This window comes from Takifugu rubripes, chromosome 16, assembly GCF_901000725.2.
Source record: "Takifugu rubripes chromosome 16, fTakRub1.2, whole genome shotgun sequence".
Lineage (NCBI taxonomy): Eukaryota > Metazoa > Chordata > Actinopteri > Tetraodontiformes > Tetraodontidae > Takifugu > Takifugu rubripes.
In genome coordinates, this window is record NC_042300.1 from 12,914,173 (window position 1) to 12,921,261 (window position 7,089).

General features: G+C 54.7%; 1 long non-coding RNA gene across 1 annotated transcript; it reads right to left on the reverse strand.

Moving 5' to 3' along the window:
• Nucleotides 1–1,289: 1,289 nt before the first annotated feature.
• LOC115253042 (uncharacterized) lies at nt 1,290–2,293 on the reverse strand. The gene is made up of 3 exons (XR_003891359.1): nt 1,809–2,293; nt 1,494–1,705; nt 1,290–1,409 (listed from the first exon to the last, which is right to left on the reverse strand). It is a non-coding gene; the product is annotated as an uncharacterized lncRNA (long non-coding RNA).
• Between the last annotated feature and the right edge of the window lie 4,796 nt (nt 2,294–7,089).

Here is a 7,089-nt window from a genome sequence, read left to right on the forward strand (position 1 = left end):
AAACAACATCAAGTGTAATTTACATGTAAAGCCAGAGTCAGTCAGAGCGGATTTGTTTAGGTCTGTAAATGATGAAAGGATCCAGTTGGCTCCAATACTGCAGGTCTGCAGGGCCGAGGGGGCCGACGGGGCCGAGGGGGCCGACGGGGCCTAGGGGGCCGAGGGGGCCTAGGGGGCCGACGGGGCCGAGGGGGCCGACGGGGCCGAGGGGGCCGACGGGGCCGAGGGGGCCGAGGGGGTCGAGGGGGCCGACGGGGCCGACGGGGCCGAGGGGGCCGACGGGGCCTAGGGGGCCGAGGGGGCCGACGGGGCCTAGGGGGCCGACGGGGCCTAGGGGGCCGACGGGGCCGAGGGGGCCGGGGGGGGGGACGGGGCCGAGGGGGCCGACGGGGCCGAGGGGGCCGAGGGGGGGGACGGGGCCGAGGGGGCCGGGGGGGCCGACGGGGCCGAGGGGGCCAGGGGGGGGGACGGGGCCGAGGGGGCCGGGGGGGCCGGGGGGGCCGGGGGGGCCGAGGGGGCCGGGGGGGCCGAGGGGGCCGACGGGGCCGAGGGGGCCGAGGGGGCCGAGGGGGCCGGGGGGGCCGGGGGGGGGGACGGGGCCGAGGGGGCCGGGGGGGGGGGACGGGGCCGAGGGGGCCGACGGGGCCGAGGGGGCCGGGGGGGCCGAGGGGGCCGAGGGGGCCGACGGGGCCGACGGGGTCGAGGGGGCCGGGGGGGGGGGACGGGGCCGAGGGGGCCGGGGGGGCCGAGGGGGCCGACGGGGCCGAGGGGGCCGAGGGGGCCGACGGGGCCGAGGGGGGGGACGGGGCCGAGGGGGCCTAGGGGGCCGGTCCAGCTGCTGTTGACAGCCTGTTCCTGTCCTGGGGGACTGGTTCCTGTCAAACCATCGGCCTCCTCAGACGTGGCGGTGCTGAACTCCCCGTCTCTTCCTCATCCGCTCCGTCTGCCTCCACCTTCTCACCCAGGTGACGAATCTTTGTAAAGAAGCATCTGCGCGTTGCCGAGGCCACAGATGCCAAACAGGAGTGTGCAGAGAGGCTGGCGAGGAGGTCCGGACGCCACGTGGGGCGGCGAGGCTGACATTTTCCTTTTCAAAAGGCAAAAAATGCATTCCTTAATCATTCCAACTGAGCAGGAGGGACAGCCGGAGCATCCTGACATCGGTGCTGGTGTTCACCTGGGGGGGGGGGGGGGGGGGGGGGGATCCTGGGAAACCAAACGAGCTCTGCTGAGGCAGCATCACAGAAGACGAGAGAAGAATCGTGGTCTGGAGGTCTTTGCCCATCCAGTAAAAGATCAAGTCCCACTGCTCGCTTCCATCCCAGAAGGAAGAGGACCCTCTGATTCCTGTCTCTCAGTGGGGGACAGGTTCTGGGACGGCCCGTCTTTACCGAGACAGCTGCTACCACCTGTAGCCAACAGTGGAAGCAGAGCAGGAAGTAGCATTAAACGCAGGAAGTTAGACGGAGCTGCGCCGCCTGAGCAACACTGACCATCTCGTCCTTCCCTGAGCCACGACCGGGGCCACGTTCCCTTTCTCCTCTTCCCCTCAGACCTTTGTGAAGTCTTCCAGCCTGAGAACTCATCGTTTTTGGTGTTGCAGCTTCGCTGGGTCACGCTCGCGGATGCGCTATGGCAGAACGACGCACGTCGTAGTTCGGCGTCCGCGGCCATCGTACGGTCTGCACACACCAAGCGTGATCTCCTACCGAAGATAAAACGCCAGCTCAGCCCTAAAGCCCCATTAGCGCCCCATTAGCGCCTCGTTAGCGCCTCAATCACGACCAGATTGTCAGAGTTTCACAGACCTTTTTGAAGTGCATCAGTCAGTGAAGCAAGATGAGCTTCAACAGCCTGGAAACTGACCTCCTCCTCCCAGCAACTGTCTGAAATAAAAGTAGATCCTTTTAAAAGTAAGGACACATCCAATTGGAAGGGATCCGCGGTGGCGATCCTGATCCATCTGTCCCTCCTCTTGATAAACTCCTGAATGGAGAAGGTTTGCTGCCATCAATCATCTGCTCCCGCGAACCCTCGTTTCCAGCAGTAATTAGTGATACTCCATCCCATAGTCCATCACCCGTACGTGGGTGTGTGGCTCTATTCTGCCCTCTGCTATCAACGCGGAGGATGTGGGCGGAGCAATAAACCGGAACGCCAGGAACCAAGATGCAGGAGAAGGGAGAAAACTTGACGATGCCCAACTCCTTGGCCGACACAGCCGTTAATGTTTCTGATGAATTCTTGGAAACAAGTTTTCCCACATTCTCTAAACAAGGAAAATGAAAGTGAAACAAAGGCAGCGTCCCTGAGTTTGTTCTGGCGTTGGTGGCGTCATATTTAGCTGCGCTCTGCCTGGGTTCGACAGCATCGGGCTGGTATCATGAATTAAGCGCAGGCTAATCTGGGACTCATGCTAACTCTCTGCAGCTGGGACTCATGCTAACCCTCTGCAGCTGGGACTCATGCTAACCCTCTGCAGCTGGGACTCATGCTAACCCTCTGCAGCTGGGACTCATGCTAACCCTCTGTAGCTGGGACTCATGCTAACTCTCTGCAGCTGGGACTCATGCTAACTCTCTGCAGCTGGGACTCATGCTAACTCTCTGTAGCTGGGACTCATGCTAACCCTCTGTAGCTGGGACTCATGCTAACCCTCTGTAGCTGGGACTCATGCTAACCCTCTGTAGCTGGGACTCATGCTAACCCTCTGTAGCTGGGACTCATGCTAACTCTCTGCAGCTGGGACTCATGCTAACCCTCTGCAGCTGGGACTCATGCTAACTCTCTGCAGCTGGGACTCATGCTAACCCATCGGGTCATTTATCAGAACCGGATCAGAGCCTCCGATGGCGTTAGTGAGGCAGGTGCTGAAGATAGACCCACCTTTAGGATGGGTCCCGGACTGACATAAAAGCAGACACACACACACATACATACACACACAACACACACACTTCCATCATCCCTCATCCATCCACCCATCCATCCATCCATCCTTCCATCATCCATCATCCATCCATCATCCATCCATCCATCCATCATCCATCATCCATCCATCCATCATCCATCCATCCTGCTGCAGGCCGTTAGCTCAACCTCACCCCCCCCCAGCACGGCCTCACCCCCCCCCCAGCACGGCCTTACCCCCCCCCCCCCCTTGAGCCTCCCGTGGGTGAAGTCGCCCGCCCCCGTTTTCAGAGCAAAATAGAATTGTCAAGTCCTGCAACAACACCGCTGAGCTTCAATGAATTTGTAATTAATTGCTGCGGCCTCCTGGGAAATTGATTTGCAGCCACAGGTAAAGGGAACGATCGTTGTTGCTCTCGAGCAGCGCGAAAAGTAGGGAGGAACTTTTGAGATGATTTTTCTCCAGGAAGGTGAGTTTTGATTCTTAAACGGTCCGATTTTATTGTTCTTTGTTTCTCTAAAGGTTCATAGAAAATCAACATTAGCTACTGTGCTTTTACCAGACTTAGCATTAGCATTACCCGTTAGATAGCTTTAAATCTTTGATGTGTTGGCGTTCCAAGTTTCAAAGGCAACCAGAAGGATTCCCACCCCGGCATGAAGTTGTTACGCTTTATTAGCCTACGCAGCTAATGAGTGCTACACTCACGCAGACGGAGGTCAGACTGAGAACTCTTCCTCCCTCCTCTTCCTCCTTCCTCTTCCTCCCTCCTCTTCCTCCTTCCTCTTCCTCCCTCCTCTTCCTCCTTCCTCCTTCCTCTTCCTCCCTCCTCTTCCTCCTCCTCCCTCCTCTTCCTCCCTCCTCTTCCTCCTTCCTCCCTCCTCTTCCTCCTTCCTCTTCCTCCCTCCTCTTCCTCCTTCCTCTTCCTCCTTCCTCCCTCCTCTTCCTCCTTCCTCTTCCTCCCTCCTCTTCCTCCCTCCTCTTCCTCCTTCCTCTTCCTCCCTCCTCTTCCTCCCTCCTCTTCCTCTTCCTCCCTCCTCTTCCTCTTCCTCCCTCCTCTTCCTCCCTCCTCTTCCTCCTTCCTCTTCCTCCCTCCTCTTCCTCCCTCCTCTTCCTCCCTCCTCTTCCTCCTTCCTCTTCCTCCCTCCTCTTCCTCCTTCCTCTTCCTCCCTCTTCTTCCTCCCTCCTCTTCCTCCCTCTAGCTAACTGATGTTAGATCAATAACAGAGAGAATGGTGGATTTTTTCTTCATTCCAGAAGTGGATAATTGGAGCACAGACTGGGAATGAAATAAGAAGCCAGGAAGGTGACAGACGAGGAGACAAATGTGACCATTTCCAGGCCGCCGCCCTTCCCCCCAGGCATATTTCCTGTCACACGTCTGGGAAATGCATCCAGAGAAAAGGCTGTGGAGCAGAAAATGCTGCAGAAGTTCTTATTTATATTAAAGCTGTGCGTGAGACTCGGACTCTGGCCCGAGCTCAGCCACATGTGCGTTGCTAACTGCTTCAATTTCCCACTTCGCTACCTTCAACCTTTGTCAGTTACAGCCTGAGCTGCCTCAGCTAGCTTCCCTTCTTCTGAGGCTGAGAAAAGCTTCCATGAGACAACAGCAGCTAAACAGGACCTGATGAGTTGGGCCCAAACACGGCTCAGATGTTCCGTTAAAACGCGCTGTAACACCAGCGGAACTCCTGATGCTAACATGAAGGAACTTTATATTAACGTCTCTGAAACCGCATTAATCACTTACATAAATACTGTCAAAGGAAAGAAGCAGGACTGAACCTGAACCAGAACCAACTGGTGATGGTTCCTACGGTCCTGGTGCCATAACTGCAGCTATTGTTCCAGCTCAGGCTCAAACCTTGGCCGTTCGGGTCGGGGAGCTCTTTGATGTGCCTGAATAAAACGTCACGCAGCAGAATAAAACAAGAGGAACCAGTTGCTGTGGTTAATGAGAGGAACCAGTTGCTGTGGTTAATGAGAGGAACCAGTTGCTGTGGTTACCAAGAGGAACCAGTCGCTGTGGTTAACCAGAGGAACCAGTTGCTGTGGTTAACCAGAGGAACCAGTTGCTGTGGTTACCGAGAGGAACCAGTCGCTGTGGTTAATGAGAGGAACCAGTTGCTGTGGTTAACCAGAGGAACCAGTTGCTGTGGTTACCGAGAGGAACCAGTCGCTGTGGTTACCGAGAGGAACCAGTTGCTGTGGTTAACCAGAGGAACCAGTCGCTGTGGTTAACCAGAGGAACCAGTTGCTGTGGTTACCGAGAGGAACCAGTCGCTGTGGTTACCGAGAGGAACCAGTCGCTGTGGTTAACCAGAGGAACCAGTCGCTGTGGTTAACCAGAGGAGACGGCTGTAAAAGGCTCATCAACCTGCCCAGAACCTCTCAAACCCCACGTCCTGGAGTCCAGGTGCCATGGAGACATCTACACGTGCATCGATATGAAAACACCTTTGGTGTTTTTGTCCGTTTTGGCAGAGCTACGTTAATACCAGGCGAGGTGCGTAAAGGGGCGTCGGCACCATCAGGTGTCATCTCACGTGTTTACCTGCTCAAAGCCAGAAGGTTGCTGTTTCCAGGCCCCTGCTGAGGATCAATGTCCTCAACAACCTTCTCTTTAGGTCAACACATCTGGTCCTGCTTTGCTCTCAGCCTGGAAGCATCAGCCACCACCTGCAGGAGGCTTCAGATGATTCCAGACGCGTCTCCGGGCCTCTTCTCCTCCGTGGTGGAACTTCAAGGAACCACGAGTGGATATGAAGTGGAAACTCATCATGGCTGCATTGATACAGAAGCGAGCCTGCTTCCATTATGTGTGTGTGTGTGTGAGTGTATGTGTATGTGTATGTGTATGTGTGTGTATGTGTATGTGTGTGAGTGTATGTGTGTGTGTATGTGAGTGTATGTGTGTGTATGTGTGAGTGTGTGTGTGTGAGTGTATGTGTGTGAGTGTATGTGTGTGTATGTGTGAGTGTATGTGCGTGTGTGTGAGTGTATGTGTGTGTATGTGTGAGTGTATGTGTGTGTGTGTATGTGTGAGTGTATGTGTGTGTGTGAGTGTATGTGTGTGTGTGAGTGTATGTGTGAGTGTATGTGTGTGTATGTGTGAGTGTGTGTGTGTGAGTGTATGTGTATGTGTGAGTGTATGTGTGTGTGAGTGTGTGTGTGTGTGTGTGCAGGCTGTCCTGATCCTGTGTGGTGACTTTCGGATGTTATTCCGTGGTGATTCCAGCTCCTGACATTTCCCTGCTGGTCCCTCTACTCGCCTCCATCTTCCCTCTCTATCTCTCTTCCTTCCTGGGGGGGGGGTTGTTAGTTCTTTGAGGGGCTCTGGGTCTCGACCCAGCCACAATAATAAGCCAACGCATGAATAAAGTAAATGAATATCCTGCTGCAGGGACGTCTCCATCTCACCGCTGAATGACATCATAGCCACAAAATGGCCGACAGTGCGGCTCAGAACAGTCTTTCCCATCAGGACGCGTTAGCATGGTGGCTACATTTTGATGCTCTGGTTAGAAATGGGCTGCTAGCCATTGAAACTCTTCTGAGTAGTCTCGAATAAATGTCCAGCATCTTTCATGCCGCTCCTCTTGTTGGTTCTGCATAATTTATAGACTTGGCCGTCTGAATTATGAATAAGTACATTTATGGTGTTACGGAGGCAGCAGGAGCGGCTTCACGCTTGTCTTGAGAATGTTGGTGTTTGGCAACATGAACTTTCAGAAAATGCGAAAGGGTGTTAAAACTGTAACGTTCTCATAGAAACCCTGATACGTCTGCTGGTTAATCTGCTGTGGAAGCAGGACCTTTACGTATCCAGAGGTTAGCTCTCGTATCAGCATGTTGCTGCTCATTACGCTGTTCATTAGGTGGAAATTCTTCCAGAACCAGACTGAATACCGTTGTGGCTGGAGGAGGGTGGGATGGCTCATCTCAGAGGGAATGCATGCTAGCAATGGATTAGCATTTATAGACAAGCATCATTGTTAAACTGACCGGAGTTTAGCTGATTGGAAGGTCTTTGTCAAACAACAGCATTTAGACCTCGATGGGATCAACATTTAAACATTTCTGAAGGACTTTTAGTCTTTTCCTGCACAATCAGATCAGACTCTGAAACCAATCACCTGAAATGACTTCTCCATTTTCATTATCATTCATTCTCC